Here is a 20,218-nt window from a genome sequence, read left to right as displayed (position 1 = left end):
CCCATCATTCATACCACTTCATGCATCCTGCCCTCCTCCCAGTGTTATTTCCTGTCTCCATGGGGAGCTGAGGGTGGGTTAATGAGGCAGATAGGCCAGATGATGCTTCTCCTGGTGAAGAACATCCAAAGTTCCTTGCACCTGCATTATGCAAGACCCCTGTCTAGCAAAAAAGCTTAAGATAAAAGCTGTTTGATGCTGTGTATACGAGTGTCTGTCTGTGTCTTGCAGCATGAAATACTTGTTTTGGAATGTGTTTGTCTGTTCAACAACCTCCTTTTATACATCTACTAGGTACACTTAAAGGCAAATGCTGTGCTTTGTCAACTAGGGTTTTATATTTAGGGCTGCACTTCCATAGGCTTAGATATTCCCCCAAAACTCTCTGAAGCTGCTGCAGCCAACAAGAAAGTAGTTGTCGAGCAATTATCTGATGCTGTAGAGCAATCTTTATCATGTAGTATCAGTCAATGAAAACAGCACGATGTGTGTCTCATCATTTTATATTTGAAAGACTTGCAGACAGAGACGTCTTCTCTTCTTAAACTTTGTTACTACTTCTCTAGCATGAGCATAGGCTTAACTGGATGCGAGTCGCCATGCACGCATGAATATGGCTTCTAATTCAGCCGGCAAGTTAACCAGATGGTGGGTTGGCTATGCTATACAGTTCACTACAACATCTAAAAGAATTTCCAGGTGTATAATGTCTTGGACAAGTGCTTGGTTCAAATTTTTCAGAAAGCTGCTGGAGGTTTGTGCTTCTTGCCCTGATTAACATTGTTGTTTCCCAAATCTCGACAAAGAGGTGATGACACACTAATGACCAATAGTCATAATGAACAAATATATGAGAAAGAGACTCAGGTTTTCTCTTTAACCAAGTTATCCTCCAATTATGTCCTCAAGAAACACTGTCAAGATCTACACCATTCAATCAATATCATTCTTTAACAGGAGTAACTGTGTGTTCAGACAACATGAGAAGCGAATTTTAGTGGCGGCGTGATTGTATATACAGTCAATGGAAAGACACGAGTAGATGCAAATTGACACACGTGTGAGTTAAACTTTATGAAAAAATAGCGCGTATTATCCAGGGGCTTTATGAATCTGGTTCATAAACGTACAGAGATGAGAGAGCAATGTAGATTAGAGTGACTAGAGGGAAATAACAGAAATAAGCAGAATCTCTGGTGAGTTCTGAGTTCAGTCAGAACTGAATACACAGATATGGTCGGTTGTCTGTTGCTAGCTAGCTTACAGCTAACGTACAGGTGGTATTTTGGCTGTTTGTAGTGAATAAACATAAATAGTCCAGCGGGCAAAGTTGCACAAATGACGCAAGGTGAAAATTTTCCTTGTGTTTTGTCTGAATTAAGAGTCTACAGAAATGCTTTTATTAGCATGTTAACATGACTATTTTAACATGCTGATGTTTAGCAGGTAATATTTTTGTATTCAGCCTCTTTGCTAACGGTTAGTAGTTAGCATTTAGCACAAAGTACAGCTGAGGCTGATTGTCACTGGTTTATGACCAAATATCTGCAAAACTAAAGCACTGTACAAATTGAAATTTCAACCTGATGATGACGCTAGACAGCAAGTCAGGTGATCACTAATGTTAATATAGTTCATCCTGTGGGGACCACGATTATATCTCTAACAAATTTCATGGTGATCTATCAAATAGCTTTTGAGATCTTTCACTAAAACCCATAAATGTCAAGCTATCAAGTTATTATGATTCATCCTCTGTGGACTGTGAATGTCTGCACAAAACTCTGTGTTAGTCCATTCAATAATTTTAGATATTTTTCGGTCTGATCTAACTGACAGACATTGCCATTCCTGGCAAGAGTTAAAGGTGCTTTCATGTCAGATATATCTAACCAGTCTGAGTCTGAGTACAGACTAAATGCAGTACACCCTGATGATGTGCATCCTTGTTAGATGGTTCAGATAGATGTTGGTGTCTGTTTGGGTGACTGATGGAACTGAAAGATAATAGGCACAAAAACACAGAGCAGGAGGGAGAGAGAGAGAGAGAGAGAGAGAGTGACGTTAAGAAGGAAGTGCTAAGGGGATAGAGAGGACAGAGAGGAGATATTTTCTAATGTGGTTGGACACCATGAGCCTAATATAAAATGTAAACACACACCTACACACATACACTCTCATTGATTTGGATAGGTAGCAATGGGGGAATAGGGTTGTGTTGTTACTGCACAAAACTCCAGAGCTCGATGTTGGACTAAATCCAGTCAGGTGTCCTCTCCTCTCACAGTTTCTGTTTACTTTATGAAAAAGGAGGAAACTTTAATGATCTCTGCAGGGAAATTGGTTGTCAGAGCAGCAAAGGAATAACAGGACACAGTATGAATTTAAGTATTAAAAATCAGAGACAATAACAAAACAAACCTTTTTTTGCAGAATTTATTTACATTTACAGATTTATGTGTGCATTAAGTGGCAATTACCACACCTTGAGATGCCTTTTTTCAACTAGTCATTATGGTTTCAGTCACTGAATTTGAGCCCTGTAATAAATTATTGCTCCATTAATAAGATCTGAAGACTTATAGTAGCTTTGATGTTTGCTGTGTGGGTGTTTATTGACTGACATCTGTGATTGACAGTTGGCTCACCCGCTATGCTCCCTGGCTCTGTGACTATTGTCCCCAATCCTTCAGTAAGTTAGTGTGACTTGATTGAATGTTTCTAGTAAGCTAGTGTTAACTTCGGTCTGAGGTAGCGGGGCTGGGCTTCAAACCAGTTTCCAATGCAAACCAATGGGTCACACCTCATTACATCTATCTTTATACACAGTCTATGGTGTACATATATAAGCTAATCTGTCTATTTGACAAAATATAATCAATACAGTACAGAAGTATCTGTTTTGGAAATGTGTATTATTAGTGAGGGGCTTCCTGAACCAAACCATAGGATCAAGTTCAGACCTGATCAACGCACCTGCTCAATTTTCAATCCTTTGTTTGTCGCTCATTTCCCAGGTACACCAACTATTCAGAAATGCACTAAGTTAAATAGTCAAACCACTCGGCAGTGAGCTGCAGAGCTGAACAAATAAATAAACAGCAGCCAGCAGTTTTAATTAATGATACACACACTGACAGCGAGCTCACCTGCTGACGCTCACAACACACTCTTTGTCTCGATTTCAGTGACAGTTTGCAGGTGCATCACTCCTCTGAAGGGCTACTGTTCACTGAAAACTGCACCTGAACTTCAATAATTTGTTTATGCGGCAGATGCAAAGCTTCTTGCAACAACAAATCCAAAACAACCTCTCCATGGGCTATACAAAAGACAAAAGGGCACTATAGGCAACCATAAAAGGAAAGCTTTTTATCTTTGTACTAAAAAATATGACTGTGTTTGAACATTGTTCTCGCTGGCCAAGTCACCATCTGTTTTTTCCTCAGTCAGCAGTAAACCTCCAGGATGTTTTGTCCTGTCCTACAGTGTCCTTGCATTTTGGATTAATTCTTTAGACACTAGACATTACATCAAATACATTTGAGGGCCACAAGATACAAACCTTTATTTTCATCTTTTCTTTTGTGAATTTTTATCCCTGTGCTGTAGCTCTGCTGTGAAGGAAAGCTGGGAGGTTTTCTAGAAACTACACAAAGCTTTGATCTGGATTTAAGGATCATTTTGTAAACTCAAAATGCAGCATGTAACTCCGAGCAAGAGGTCAGGAAGGGAACGTCAAGTCAATACAGTTTTTAAGGAATGTCTTGATTTAAATATTAATCAGGAGGAAGATCAAAAAGACACAGAAGGACCAAAATATAATCAGGAAAAAAAAGATACTGTCAAGGTCATTTTGAAATTGTCCCTTAACTTTGTATTACATAGAAAAAGCTCTTGTTCAGGCGTAATTAGCGGTTTACTTATCAGAGCTTAACGAAAATTTTACCTCCATTTTGAGATGAATTGGAAACCTCTGTGTGGAGAAAAACAGAAATTATAGGCAGCTAAATCACAGTGACACAGTAATACAGTGTAGTGACCCCAGAGGTTAGTGATGTAGCAGGGCTGCAGATATATTGGTGTCACATACACTAAATACTGTAGGTTAGTTCAGGTTCCCTGTTGTGACGTGATCTCCTGCTTGTTTTCCTTTACCTTTGTACTTGAAGTCATATATTACATAAAGCAGAGCCACATGGAGAATGACCATGAAGTTCTCCTTAAAGTCCCCCAAATATTTTATTTCATCCGATGCAGTGCAAGAAAACTGAATACAGGGCAGCAATTTAAATGGCTCTGGATGACAGTTTGTATGAAATGTAAAATGTGCTGTAAATGTAGTTTTACACACCTGATGTTTCAGACAAAAAATGGCAAAACACTAGTAGACTAGTGAAGTTCTCTGACCCAAAATAGTGGACCCAAAATTATTACTACATATATAGGGTTGCAGAAGTATTTTTCCCCATTCTGTATTCCCATTTCAAATTTTTCTTTGAACAATCTCCTCAATATTACTTAACATAGAGACACTGGACCCTCCCAGATGAAGTAACAATCCTATAGGTTTATATAATGACCACCAGTTTCAATTATTTCGACTTTGTTTTTGAGAAATCACACTCAAAATTGACAGAGAAATTAAAATGCTGTAGATTGTAAAATCGGTTTTCTCAACACCATAATCTTTGGCTTGTGCTCGCCATTAGTGGTGCACATGACTATATTTTAAGCTCAGTGATTGACTTCTCTTGCTGAAATGCACCTCAGGAGTTGTAGTCAACTCCTGCCCCAAAATCTTTATTTACCCAGTCTTGTAACTTTGACTTTTTTTTACTAAAGAATCAGATATTTTCTAATGCATCTGTTCATTTTTTGTACTGACAATTTAACCAGGAGAGTTTCATGCCAATCCAAGCCATAGAAGTGCTCAAATGTGAGTCAGGTAACATTGTCTATTGTCTATTCTGCAATATTATATATGTAAATCTCAGTTCTGTAGTTATCCAAAGGAAAATCCTAAATCCTTGTAGTGTTGTTTAATTTTTTGGCATGAAATGACTTCAACGAATGATGCAAAACATAAGCTACAATATTGGCAAACTTTTGTTTTTTTGTAAAATCACATTGGCCTTCATTTATCCTAGACTGAACTCTGTGGTGAAAACATGCTTTTCAGCACCTCAGCTTCAGTGCAGCGTGAGCATCTTCTGTTGCTGTGCAGCAAAAGGAACAAGGGAGTAACGGGAGGAAGAAGATAAATCCTGAGCACAAATGATGTTGATAACGCTTGTTACTGGCTGTAATGAGGTCAGAGTCGCCGCTGTCTGGCTCCAATGGAGATTTATAAAGAAATGAAGAGGTCCAGCTGTCTTCCACAGCACATACCAATAAAGATAGATCTACTTGAGTAGCTTGGTGCATGAAGGGTGACTCGCATGATAGAGGACGCTGGGGGGCTGGTACAACATGCAGGAGCATTTCACATTGTGAAGAAAAGTGTCACATTTGAAGATTATTTGACGTTTTGGATGGCTAAATGAGGTACATTGAACCTTAGTCACAGTCAGCACCCATTATTTTTCATTGGCCATCTAATGCCTATCTGTGATTTCACATTGTGAACAATTTGGATAATGGGTCACTCTTCTGACCAACAGTGGGTGGTGGGAGATGCTTGATTGCATCTGTGCTGGAGTCTGTTCGCTAAATATAGGCAAATCACACACTTTTGACTGCTTTAGTATTCCCGTTCATCAAGGAATATTGTTGAGTTGACCGGTGCGCATTCGAGAAACATGACTTGAAATTCAAGTTGAATCAGCAATTTGATGATTTTAGACTGTTAGACTTGTCAAGATCAAAAAAGATTTGTAACTTTGACTTCAGCAGCAATGACTCATGACTCAGGATTTCAGTCTTCTTCAGACTTGGATTGACAAGCCTAAAGATTAAAAATAATATTATATAAAAAAATTGGACAGCGAGTCAACTCTTCATTTTTCCTGGCAGCGGATATATTTCTAACCAATCGTGGTGAACCAGCATGAGGGGAAGGTACATTTGGCACTGCAGACCAGCAGATGATACCACAGATTATCACATTCTGATTTAAAGGCCTGGTCAACAAAAACCAGATGGTGACACAATACACCCGGTTCAGAAATGATAATTGATAGTAATTGTGTTGATAGCTCAGAACTTAAAACTTAACAAGACCTCTAATTCTTTTTATACACTTTCTCTCCCTTATTCCTGTTGTCTTATGCATGTATAGCACAACGTTTTCTGCCTAACAGTCTTTGCCTGTGTTCACAGCTCACCATATTATTAACATTTGGACACTAGACGGGTCCTGTCTGTCTGTAATTGTCTATCATTGATCACTTTTGGATAGTCATTAACTGGTTACCCTTTGGCTACTTGGAATCAGCTCAGAGTCAGCGAGCTGTAAGTGGGCATCAGAAAATTTTGTGGAAGTGGATTATTTTTGTGAAGAATTGTGAAATACCACAGTTGTACCTCACAAGTCTCACCCCAATCATCTGATGTATGAATTTCTCTTGTCTGGGCCAGCAGGAAGGCTTCTTGGGAGAGGAAAGCAATTAAATAGGCTGAACCAAATCACTGGACTATGCTTTACTGAAGTGTAACAATAGCAAGAGGAGGAGAGAGACCAAAGGACCAGAGTTACCCACCACTGTGTCATCTCTTCTCTACATTGGGAAAGAGACTACATTAGTGGCAGAACAAATACAGAGGGCAGACAGGTATGGGCTGCTGGGATCAGACACAGTCACAGTCAGCTGGGAGGAGAGAAAGCTGCAGAAAAAGAGAAAGAAAGAAAGAAAAATACAGGGGATGACTGATGGAGTTCGTAGGCCCATACAGTGTGTGTTTTGGAACTGAAATATCCTTGTGAGGATAGATGGTGACATTTTGCCATGTATACCCTCCAGAGGCGCCAAGTAAAGTGTTCTGCAAGACTGGACGGTTTGTAGCTTTGATAACTTCCAGCCTACTTCCAACTTTATATCCCGAGAAGATCCTTTACTCTTCTCTGTGGCTGCAGTACAACTGTGTGCTGCTGAAAGTTTAGAGACTTTTAAAACTGTCAGAAAGAACGCAGAAAGAAAAGAAAAGTCCTAGGCCTGGACACAAACCGGGTCTGTTATGGCTCATGGATGTCTCCTTAATCCTTAGACGATCAAGGTGCCCCAAAAGTTTAAATCTTTTTAACGACAGGGTTTGTCAGGTGAATACGGTCGGTGCTTGTATTGCACCCTTTTCAAACACTCATTAAAGGTTACATAATTTATATGCAACCTGCTCTGAACGGTCTGTTTGCAAAGTTACATCTACTTTCGAACGTCAGACTGTTCGAAAATGGCAGTCTTTGTTGCTAAGGTTGTTCCACCGGTTGTTTATGTTGTCCACTGGCATATTACAGAGCGGATTTGGGCTCAAACATGTACGGATGTATTTGAGAAGTGTCCATTCTGAGTAAAGAACAAAAAGAATAAGTGAAATCCTACTACTACTGTTTGTTTACGAAGCCTCCAGAGCTGCTGGAAGTCTGCCGAGGGGCAGCTTCTGGAAGCTGACCAATCAGAACAGAGTAGGCTCATCGGGATGGGGGGGCCTTAAAGAGACAGGAGCTAAAACAGGCTGCATAAACTGCCAATTTAAGATAAATAAGGAGTTTTTTTTAACTATAAATCAATCAATTTAGCTCATTTAGCTCAAGTTTATATGTCACATGTAATCATATAAGGTACAATCACAGTGAAATGTAATCCAATCAGTTCCTTCAATTTGTGCAATAAAAAGAGTTTAAATAGGATATAAATTGTGATAAATATATGTGTGTGATAGGAAGGAAAACAACAAAAACAAGGCTCTTCTTCTTCAAGCCATCGTCTCATTTCTTACTTGATGTACCGTTCACCTTGAGACCCATGCAATCATGCATGGAACTGTGAATTGACATGAGCGGAACAAATAAATGAAATGAAATGAAATGAAAAATAACATTAAAGATATTCCAGTAGAGCCTCCATTAGAGCCCCAGACTATAAATATAGATAGGATATGTGCATGAAAAAAAATGTAATGGTGTCACAACACTGGCCAGCCTCTCAGTTTCAAGGTGAGAGCTCCCTCTTTGATTGTGCAGTGATTTTTTTTACTGAAAAAACAATTCATGTTGCATTGTGAGGCGTGTAAATGCAACACGGGGGTTTGGATTACTCATGGTCCAAGTTTTAATAATGCATGGTGTTTTACTTTACATTCACTGCATATTTCACAACAACAACAGTGAAAGTGAGATGTAGCTGTGTGTATGTGAGCACTCCTGCAGCTTGTTGGGTCGTCAGTTTAAGCCCCTGGAGCGACGGGAGAAACGCAGGAAGTCTTCCCTTTTTCAACAATTACTCTTAAGGATCAAGTAACAGTACTGTGCTTGTGTGTGTGTGTGAGAGAGATTGGGTGTCCATGCTCCTCTGAGCACCCAGATGGTGTTTGCCAGTGACGCAGTTTTTAGCTTCAACCTTCAATCCTTCATCACACACATCTCATACTGTAAACACACACATACACACACTCCCTGTTGGGTCTCTCAGCGCTCCCCGTTGGTGCGGCCCGACACTGAGGCGTCGTGTTCAGGCATGACTTTCTCCTCATTAACCCTCCCATCTGGTTGCAAGTTGGTGGCAGTGTTTAAATAGAAGCATGCTTTCCAAGCACTGTCACTCAATCACCACTTCCTCTTGTCTCTCTTTATCTCTGTCTGTCCTTCGCATTCACACTCATTCAAGCTCACTCTCTCATGTGGTTTGTTGTTCCTCGCTCTTTGTGGTTCACCTTTAACCTCTCAGGTTTTTCTTCTCAAAGGGTCAGAGTGCTAAGTGAAGCTGATAGTTGGTGTTTCATTCAGAATCAGACATGGTGTAATGACCATGGTGTAATGTTTCTCTGAGAGGATGTAGTCACAATTTTTTTATTCACATTCACAGCATGGTGGCCCGCTATTAGTATGGATTGCCTTGAAATTTGGAGGATGTATTGTGATTATTCGTTAATAATATGTCCCATACTTTGGTTTATGATTGGTAAAACTAATGGCATTGTATTTTGTGCTAATCAATAATTGTTAGCACGCTAACACTCTAAACCAAGAATGAACATGCTCAACAATATATCATTTTATGCATGTTAGCATGCCGACATTCGCATTTAGCTCAAAGCCACTGTACTGTAGACTTCTAAGTGCACACGGTTGTCAGTTGACCCCCATAACACACACAGGACATGTCAGACATGGATGTAATGTTCCTGGGAGTGAGTGTGATAAAATAGCTGCTTTTAAAAATAATTGACATTTATTAAAGCTAGAACATAGAGCACTGGTGAGTCAAGGACATCGAAATGCTGCAGAGTTTGGCTTACAATGGTATTTGACATGCGTTCATGCTGCCCGTGTGTGTTGCCCTTTAGTCTTGTGCAGAATAGATACAATAACTTTTGAGCCCAGGTGCTGAGTCCAAAACACTTTAGATACTTTGTGGTTCCAAAGGACTTGCAACAATGTAAAATACTCCCTGAAAAATATGTATCCTTATTAAATTTACAAATAGTACAACGTTTTAAGACCAAATTGGCTCCTTATCAGGTACAGAGACGTTGTACTCTTTGTAAATGTAATAAAGATGAATATATTTAAGGCAGCATTTTATAGTGTTGTGCATCCTTGGGAAACAGAAAATTCCTTTATCATTTATCCTTCGTCATTTATATCTAGCATAACAAGTCTCAACTTGGGTTGCCATGAGATTTTGTACCGTTATTCATGGTCTTCAAAGGATGGATCCTTATAACTTTAGTGATCCTCTGACTTTTCATCTGCCACCATCATCAGGTCACAGTTTCAGTTTGTTCAGTACTTTGGTTCATGACCAAATACCTGCAAAAATAATAATATTCCCATCATCCTTGGGTGATGTTGACTTGTATTGTCACCTTGTGTATTCAAGAAGACTGGCTGCTGTGATACAGCAACTGATGCTGATTCAAATAAACAAGAAAACAAACAAACAAACTGTTTAGTGCAAATGTCCATGTTAACAAATACTAGAACAATAAAATCAAGATGGTGAACATGTCACATTACCTGCATGTTAACATTGTTATTGTGTTTCTTTACAATGAGCATTACCTCCTTATCATATGTAAAGTAATTGCAACCTTATATATTTATGCATTTTTAATTAAAAGGCTTTTTATATTTTCTGCTTCCTTCCATATTTATCATTATGTCTGTTAGTTTTAGTCTCTCTGTCTCTTCCATGCACACACTCTGGCATTTATTAAAGTGTGCTTATGCATATGTTATTGTGTGTGTGTGTGTGAGAGAGAGAGAGAGAGAGAGAGAGAAAGCAGCGCTGGTGAGCCTGAAGGTCATTGCTGGCTGACGTCTTTTTCATTCACCCCATGACCTTCTATGTTCACCACCCAAGGGTGAAAGCATCTCATTATTAAATTAATCACTTTCTGCATTCACTTAAATTATTCTAAGTGCTCATTGATGTGGTGTTTCTGTATCGCTACTGGATTATAATGATTTGCAATATAAACAAACATTTCTCCCTTTTTAGACATATTTGTTTGCTTGTTTCTTCTTTGATTTTCGTCATAAGTCTCATGCGGATCCCTTCAGAGGGATCGAGATTGAAATTCAAACAGTTCGTGTCAGTTTGTTTGACATAAGCTGATACAGAAATAGCAAAGTGGAAGAGATAGGATTGCATCGTGTAGTACAAGCATACATTTAACACTAGCAGCAGCAGCGTGAGTCTTTCTGGCTGTCATTGTGATTGAAACGATGACCCTGTTACACATCTTATTGCACAACCTGTTATTGGCTGTAATGTAAACCCATAAACACCCTCCACAGACAGATTTGTATACATCATGACAATATACAGAATTTGCATAAAACTGTTACATAAAGCAGTTTCCTTCTTTGATAAAAAGCAGCGGAGAGGCGGAAGCTCCTCCTGGCATTCCCAGGCAATCCAAGTTGACGCTTACTTTAAGTTGTAAATAACTGCTTGTCGTCCTCCTCCTCCCTCTTCCATGCCTTTGCCGGGTAACTCTGCAAATATATTGTGTGCTTTTTGATATTTTCTGCTTGTCTGAGCTGCTTTCAGCGCTTCTAAAAATAGGACAAATATCTCTACAGTGGTTAGAGCAAGGTAGTGGCAGGACAGAACATGTCAGCTGTGTGACAGCAGTGGTGGGACTTGACCACATTCCTAGAAATGTATATGAAACACTTTATTTACTAATGGTACACATTGTTTTGTATCTCTGAGGCAATGTTCAGTTATCAGTTTATAAAATGTACCTGTGTGGTTTAATATAATTTACTACTACAGCCCTGGAATAAATCTGATCTTTCTGAGGCTTTTAATGTTCAGCTGACACTGTGTCAGACAGGTGTCAACTCATTTCTATGGTAATTTGCTGCAGTCGTAATGGTATTTGTATTGTATTGTCTTTAATAGTCTGACCTCACAAAAGCTGCAGGGCTTTTACGTTAATATTAATAAAGCGGTATGTTTTTAAAGCTGCATTAATTGATTTTTTTTTTTTTTAATTGTCCGCTTTGGTGAAGTGGAACAAGCTGAAAACACATCTGATATATCATCACCTTTTAAAGTATTTATAGTGAACATGTTAGGAAACAGATGCCCATGTACACATCCAGCAGACATTGACAAATTTATCACTTGACGTCGTGTTTTTGGCCACCTGATGAGTCCAATATTCAGTCTCCTTTTAGCTCTGCTTTGATTTAAAGCATCTCTTGAGAAAAACTTCAGACTCTTTAGCTGCTAAATGCTCATTTTAAACTATGCTACACATGCAAAGCATATATGCTGCATTGCCTTATGAAACTACCCAACAGTATAGCTGCTAAATGTTCCACTATGTTCACCAGCGATATTTCGTCAGCTTGAAAGATTCTAAAACGCTCCGTAGATCTGAGAGGAACTGCAGAGTTTATGATGATTCTCAGTGAATCTGTCACTACGAGTGACACCTTTCACATCACAGAATAGTCATTTGATCCATTGTTAATATTATATACTGTAGATATAATATAGATATTAATTAGGGCAGGTTTAAAGTTATAAACTTATTATTGGCTGCCACTCTCCATTGTAACAATATCGCAATAACAACAGACTTGCAGATGGTAACAACAGTTGATAAAGACTGCAAGATTCATTAAGAAGGTGTTAGACAGAACCAACAACATCAACAACTCTTCATCAGGAGTGGGTCTAAAAATATAAACATGAGCAAATTAGTTTGCCAGATAACCTTTTATGTAGCAGAGTGTTTTTCAAGAGAAACCTTGACTGGATGAATAGGGTTCATGAGTCATCCTCTGTGGAGTCTTGTAATTGTCCTTAAGATATCTTTCTCTTCACCAAAGTGTTGGATGGAAGGATGAATTGACAGATTGAACCTTGGAAGGACATCACTATGATTAAGCCTTGCCGCTAGCAAGGCAAGAATTAATTAATCAACACAATCCTGCTCTTTCTTGTTACTTTCTTAGACAACGGCATCTCAAGTTCTTCTTTAAAAAAGAGCCACCTGGGTGGATTAACACTAATAATGCTGTCTTGAATGGATGCAGAGAGTGTGATGTAATTGAAAGGCCGAGAGTGAGGAGGAAGGTTGAATCATATAGGGAGGAGGGGTGTGAAGCCGCGGCGATGGATGGAGGAAACGAGTGCGTCTGGATTCTGGTGTGTTACGGCTACAGAGATATCACTGTCTGTACTGCCCTGTCTCTATGTTCTGTCCTCTCTTTGCCCTGAACCTTTTCAGGCTCTTGTCCCTCCTTTTCCTGACTCATAGTTTTGATTTACCTCCCCTCACCCCACACACACACACACACACTGCATGTCATGAATATTCATCTGCTTGTTTGCCTAAATCCTATTCTCTCACTGTTTGCTCCGTTACTCTTAAGACAGAGCTTGAGGAAGGCCCGATATATATGTGTGTGTGTGTGTGTTTCCAGTGAGCTCCATGCATCTCTGAGGATGAGTGGATCTGACAGCATCAGCCGAAAAAGAACTGTTGTCCTCAGACCAAGAATCTCCCGGCTCTGCTAGTGTGTATATGAGTGCATGCATGTTGGTGTGTGTGTGTGTGTGTGTTTGTATTTCAGTATTCATGTGTGTGTGTGAGTGTGGCTGGATACGCTGTCTCAAAAATCAGTGAAGCAGTGTGTTTCTTCAACCAGTGTGCTTCCTCTTTCTGAACGCCCTTTCCCATGACGTCTCAGTGTGTGCGTGCCACATGTGTGTGTAACATGTGTGCTCATGTGTGCACTTCTATGACCTAAAACAGATCCTATTAGCCATAATATTCCTCTGTGGGTAGCCAGTCAAGGCCCCATGGTGCAGCTCCAAGCTGGGCCCCAGGACTGACAGCAGACCAGCAGCCACCTGACTTAGCTGGGCAGGAGGAGGCCTCTTGGCGCAGCTCTTCCCCCAGGCCCAGGCTGTGCTTTCTGACCATCCAGTGAGTCATAAACCATTAGCTTATATGCTAACAGGCCCCCATCCTCCACCACTGATTCCATAACACAGGAGAGCCTTTTATATAGAATTATTTTACATTACATATGGCACTGATCTGATTGGCTTTATTTTCTTCTGCAACCTTAAACTTAAAGTACTATATGTTTTTTTTTTGTCATTTGAATTAACACAATAGGAGAATCATAAAAAAATAGTAGAAAAACATAATTTTCAGTCAGTAGTAGAGGTAGTATTAGAGTTATACAAATGGACTTGTTCCTGCTGCACCAATACACATGGTCATACATTATCACTCTCACACAAGTATTCACACACACGATATGTATACACACAAACACCACCTGGTGTCATTTGTTGTGTCTGGCTGTGTTTGTGCTCTGTCCTTGTTTACGATGGGCACTGTGAACCTCACTCAGCTACTTTTCCTCATTGTTCCCATTGTCAGCATGTATGGTGACATTTCTGCAGTTGCAGGTGTTGGTGTGTGACATAACTGATGCTGCATTGGAGCGTTATGGTGAAGCATTGTATCTTTCTCATAGAGTAGCACTGCTGTGCAATATCAGTCACTTGCTCATGTACGCACATTGATTGGTTATACAAAGGGTCAGATTAGCAGATGTGAGCTACAGCAGGGCAGCACTCCTGGTCAGACTGGGAAAGGATTTTGGTGAAGTGACATTTTTTAGATAAATGTGTTTGGGGCATACTGAGCTCATGAGTGGATACATAATACTAACAGCATGTCAGTTTTTAGGGAATTTTTTCTTATTGTTTTGATGTTAGCTGTTACTTTTTGAATGTCTGTTCTCCATTAAGAACAGTCAGAATAAAGAATTGTATGTAGTATTCAAGGCTGAAGGATTATAACAAGACCAAGAGTCTACAGCCATGCTAGTGAGGCTGCAGTATGTCAGCATGTTAACATGCTAATGTTTAGCAATCAGAATCAGGTTTATTGCCTGATAAGTAGGTTTTCACATACAAGGAAAGAATACCAGCAGCTAAGACAAAATACATGTACAAGTAATCATAAATGATATAATTTACAATAAAAATATGTAATACACACACACACACACACACATATACATATGATATCTTAGTTTAGAATGCTAATGCTAATTAGCACTAAACACAAAATACAGTATTGGACAAATATAAAATTTGACTTTATGACACTAGATGCAAAGTCAGAGGATCACCAAAGTCATTACAATTCATCCTTTTGGGAACATGAATGATTATACAAAATTTAATGGCAATCTTTCCAATATTTATCAAGATATTTCACTCTGGAGCATAGAGGTGGACCGACAGACCAACCTATCAACATCCTTAGAGAATATTTCAGGATATTTTTTATCCTTTGTCAAATTTATTGTGTTGCTATTTTACATGAAAACATAGCAAAACAACTGAGATTCTCAAATCCTTTATAGCACATAAATTACTATTTTTTTATCATGTAGATTGAGAAATAGAAAATGCACTTTCAGAACAAAGTGTGTATTTGCTTCGATCGTTGAACACACAGCACAATTTAATTTGATAGATAAAAATGATTTACTTTCTGATTTATTTTTATTTTTGTGTTTTCACAACTTATGCAGAGGTCTGTGTGCAGTAGACTGTACAAGAGCCGCTGGGTGACGTTTGTGTGGGATGAACCACGGCTTTATTGTCCAAGTCACCTGTGGAGCAGGAAAATGTCTGCCTGCCGCTGTAAATCAGGCCATACGGATACGAAGCAGCAGCAGTGGTGATCGTCAGGGGAGCCACAAGGCAGCTTATTGGTTTTCTCACTGATATGCTCGCATGTGGGCATTTATGTGTGTCTCATGAGTGTGTATGTGCGTGTTGGAGTGTGTAGCTTCCAGCTTCATGTGAGAATTGGACCCATTCAGGCTGATAAAGCATCATATCTAAAATCATGAGAACACTGGGTCTATATTTATCGAGGCTTGTGTAGAAAAAGGAGGAAGGTGGGGGGGCACCTTCAAGTGAGGAGGCAGGTGGTGAATAAGGGCCGAGGCTTTCAGACACACTTTCTGCCTCTTCTGTTCTTTAGTATGAGCTCCATTTGGTTGGAGGTCATAAAAAAGAAGTGCTAATGAAATATATAAATCAAGATTTAACAGAGATTCCCTCAGGAGGGGAGTGCTACAGGAAACAAAGAAATGGAAAAAATTAAAAGAGATTATCTCAATGTCAAATCGAACCTCATCAGCGATTAACTCAGTGAGAATAATGTTATTATCACTGGCAGGAATGACGGCCAAAACTATGAAAAAAGACCAAAGTTGTCATAAATTATTCCTTAATGTTATAATCCTTAACATTTTCATGAAATCAAACCCAGTTTTTGTTGCTAGTTATTCTCTTTATTTCTCAACGATACCCATTCAATGTATTTACATCCTGTAATTACCTCTGTATTTAGTAGTTTTCATCGTTAGTGGTGAAGTCTGCCATTCCTGTGTTCAAGTAGCCTTCACATGCACAAAGGATTTTAAGGAAATGAGGCATGCATGTAATCCAGCACTACAGTTTCTAATTGTATTTTACTGACATCAGTCTCAATTTTTGTTACTGCTAAAGCAAACTCAACATTTCCTACTGCTGCCAGATCACATTAACAGCATTTAACTGATGAAACACATGGCTTTTTATTATGAAGCCGTCACAGGAACCCCACGGTTAGAGCTGACAGAAAAGAGAGTGAGTTCACAAACCAGCACATACATTGAAAATATCTCTATTATACAGTAATGCACCACTTAGCACATGCAGTAAAATCAATTCGTGCTAGAGTTTTCTCTTTTAATTAAGCTTTAAAAGTGGAGGTTTGTGCCGGAGGTTTCACTATTTAATATGATTTTTTCCTCAGGTGGAAGGATCCAAGTTGAGATATTAATTTGTGTGAAGTCTCTGTATGAGTGTCTCTAAGGGATACCAGCTCTTGGCGCTGTACATAATAGCCTGTTTTTCACACTTTGTCAATATTTGGCAGCATTCTGTCTATCAAATTCTCCTCCACTGAAATGTGGTCTTAGTTTGACTGCTTGGTTAATTTGCAAAGGACTGCAGAGATTATAAAATGCTGCCACATTCAACATCTCCTCAACTCCATCAATGTTGGTCTTCTATCCATTTGTTTTCTCTCTTCTCTCTCATTAATTGTTACTTAGTGTGTTGTAGATTTCTGAGTATCGTTGGTTAGGGTTTGAGCATTTTGAATGGTCCTTAAAGGAAAATTTTATTTTAGCTTGGGTTTTGCAAGTAGTCATACAATCAGAGAGGTTGTTAACAAAGCCCCAGGTTAGTGAAAGTTATTTATAAGTAACAGTTACTTTGAGAAAGAGAGAAAAAAATGCTTCCTGGGGGTTTGTTGGATAGACACAGAACTAAAACTCAAACTGCAAGAGAAACTGAAGGCAAACAATAAAATGTGTACCCAATTTCTTTTATTTCAGACATACCATAGGTGAGGGAAGTAAACAGTTGTGGAACAGACAACAACAGAAGAAGAAATTTCCTGTCACGTTTATGTGAACGGGAGATTTAAGATTTGAGAGTGTATACAATGACAGAGACTGCAGGGCACTACTGGGGCTTGCAAAGGCATCCAGTGCACTTTGTAGTTTTTTGGTTTGCTCCGCTGTGTGCATTGTGATCCCTGCACTGTTTGTGCCAGCGTGTTATATAACCATTTCTTCGAGACATTGTGTTTGTTGTAGTTGCTCTTGTTGTAATGTGATGACACATCTGCGTGACCAATCACGATCCTTATTTAGTATCACCTCCTGAGCTGCGCCAGCATTTAGTTCCAGGAACCTGAAGTGGAAACTAAAGTAGAACCTGTGACGAAAGGCCTTTTTCACAGCAGACATTTTGATTCGTCACAGAAGGAAAAGCACAGGTGTCACTAATAACATTAACAATGGCTCCGCTCTATTCAAGTGTCCCAGTAAGCCATGACAGTGTGACAGTGAGCCAGCACCAGGACCCTGAATCATTTAACAGAGCCAGAGACAGTAATGTATTTGTTTTGGGCTTGTTTTGGAATGACATTTACATTAGAACTAAGCAATCTGTAATGATTAGACTTAAAGATATTGTAACCAAGTTTAAATGTAATTTTAAAGCTTTATGTTTCATTGTTAATATTTTGATTGTAATTGCTAAATTTCATATTCATAAGACACGATTTTTAGCGTCTTTCCAAAACTTAAATAGCATTTTGTCCATGGATACTTTGGACATGGACGTTTTATGATTTAGTGAGTCATGGGAACAAGTGCCTTAAAATGTTCTCATTTTCTCATATTATTTTATTTATTTATTTTATTTATGCATTGGTTTTGATAATTTTATAATAATATCATAATTCAGCTTTTTTTTCTTTATGTACATGTTTTATTTACTTATTCCATATGTTTGTTGTTATTTATTATTATTGTTTTTGTTTTCAACATCCAATACCCTGCTGTGTTAGCTGTCTGTGCTTGTTAGCTTAAAACGGTCAATAAAGCAATTTAAGAAAGAAACAAGCAAACAACACAAAAGGAGCCTTCAAGGACTCTGAAGCTGATTCAGCCATCATTGATTTCATTAGTTACACCTGTGCGTTTCCTACTGTGACATGTTTCACTCGGCTAGAAAATGTAATTTTTATGCTGTTTGATTGTCCATTTAATCCTAAACTTCACAAGTAATGCATCTTACCTCATTTTACCTGCCGCACTTCAACAGTTTTTCCTCCACAAGCACAAGAAAAGTCTTAGCAGGAAGTCTGGCCAGTTTGACTGGCTGTTATCCATTTACTCCCAATAACTTTTACCCTCTCTCTCTCTCTCTCTGTCTGTCTCTCTCTCTCTCCCTCCCCTCCTCTCTCCTCCCCCCTAGGCTCATGTTTTATGGATGCTAAGTGGTAAAGGATTTACAAGGAGTTTAGTTCACTCATCCCTTGGTGCTTGCACTTAAAATATTCACAGTTTGGAGCGTTTTGTGCCTCTTGGCGATCCCTCTGAGGATATCTGCTACATTATGAGCTGTTATAGTTGTTGTTTTTTGATGTTTTTTGACTTAGAAATCTGATGTGTTTTACCCCCCTCTTTTAATAAAAGTATAACTTATACTATATATATAGAGGGCCATGGGCCAACAGCAGTGCTGGTGGTTGCTGTATGGCTGACTTATGGTCATAGCCGTATTTTACCCATCTGTCATATGCTTTCTCCCACAGGCACAACAGCATAAGAAGCAGGAGTCCACCGGCTGCAGCATGCACTTAGTGTAATTGTGTAGCCCTAGTTCAATTTCTGTGTGATTTTATGTGTGTCACCAGTATATATTAACATTTTGCTGATATCTTGGGCCAGTAGCTCCTGATATGATGGATATGATGCTGAATAGATTCCACACAGACACCACATAAATATGCTTTGCTGTTTGTTTTCTTGCTATTGTTTTTATTCAGGCTTATGTTTTATCTGAATATTGTTGACGAGGTTTGTCCTTCCCGATAGGACCAAAAAAAAAATGTTTTCATGAGATAATGAGGTGATTTGAAGAGAGTTTTAAGGCTCATACCTGGTTTCAGCCACCCTCCTCTGTGTACGTGTGCATGCATACACACAAGACTACCTCTAATTCTCTTAGCATTCAACCTCAGGCTGCCTGATTTTGTGGCAGGGTGGAGGGAAATAGAGGGGGAGAGGGGAGGTGGTGAGGAGGAGGAGAAGTGTGTAAATGATGTGCAAAGCAGAGCTTCATCTCCCCTCCCGCCCTGCACCATCACTCTTTAACCCAGGGCATGGTGGGAGACAAAGTCAAGCAGACAGTATACGGTGCTGCTGCACAGTGAACGGGTGTGTGTTCATGTGTGTGTACGTGTGTGTGTGTGTTTGTGTGCAGTGAGACGTGGTCTGTCTTTGGCATTCATGCATTATGTGGAAATGTGCAGCAATGATGTCCGGTGGGACTCAATGTCTCTCTCTCTATCTGTGTGTGTGTGTGTGTGTGATGCCAAAGGAAAAGTCATGTGCACAAACGCGTACATGCGTGCACTTGAATGCACACAAGCACACGGCACAAACGCCTTATTCAATCTGAAATACGCAAATGAAAGGAAGCGGCAGAATGCTCTTATAGTAGGTGTCGTGTTGAACTGAATGGCGGCAGGGATACAGATGTGAGGTGTGTGTATCATATGTATCATAGGAATCATATAGTTATTTTCACATACAGCACATCCGTGCTGCTGCTGTCTGTTACCTGCTGGTGTAAATACTGAGTCAGTGTCTAGTCATCATTGAAACTGTTCCAGCTGTTGTTCTGTCTTTGTTTTCACAAAGAAGGTTATGTTTTCTGTTGTATAGGTTGTTTCCTTTGTTTGGTGTAAGTAAGATATTTGGGGAAAAGTCATGCAACAGATCAACAAATGAGATCAGATTTTGTTGCAGATCCAGGATTTTTTCATTATTTCATTTGATATGGAACATTTTTTCTATTTTCTTATTGACTGCTTGTGTTTTCTATTTCTTATTTTCCATCTAAAATAGCAAATTTGGTGGATTGTGCAG

At 39.2% G+C, this 20,218-nt stretch overlaps 1 protein-coding gene and 1 long non-coding RNA gene across 4 annotated transcripts in view; one reads left to right on the top strand and one right to left on the bottom strand.

Annotated features, from left to right (window-relative positions):
- Nucleotides 1-20,218, top strand: part of gria4b (glutamate receptor, ionotropic, AMPA 4b) — a 141,465-nt gene that overhangs the window by 32,687 nt on the left and 88,560 nt on the right. The window lies entirely within an intron of this gene.
- Nucleotides 17,082-18,429, bottom strand: LOC121910061. Its single transcript, XR_006099581.1, has 2 exons — nt 18,360-18,429; nt 17,082-17,480 (listed from the first exon to the last, which is right to left on the bottom strand). It is a non-coding gene; the product is annotated as an uncharacterized LOC121910061 (long non-coding RNA).

This window comes from Thunnus maccoyii, chromosome 13, assembly GCF_910596095.1.
Source record: "Thunnus maccoyii chromosome 13, fThuMac1.1, whole genome shotgun sequence".
NCBI classification, from domain to species: domain Eukaryota; kingdom Metazoa; phylum Chordata; class Actinopteri; order Scombriformes; family Scombridae; genus Thunnus; species Thunnus maccoyii.
This window is presented reverse-complemented; position numbering and strand designations above follow the sequence as displayed.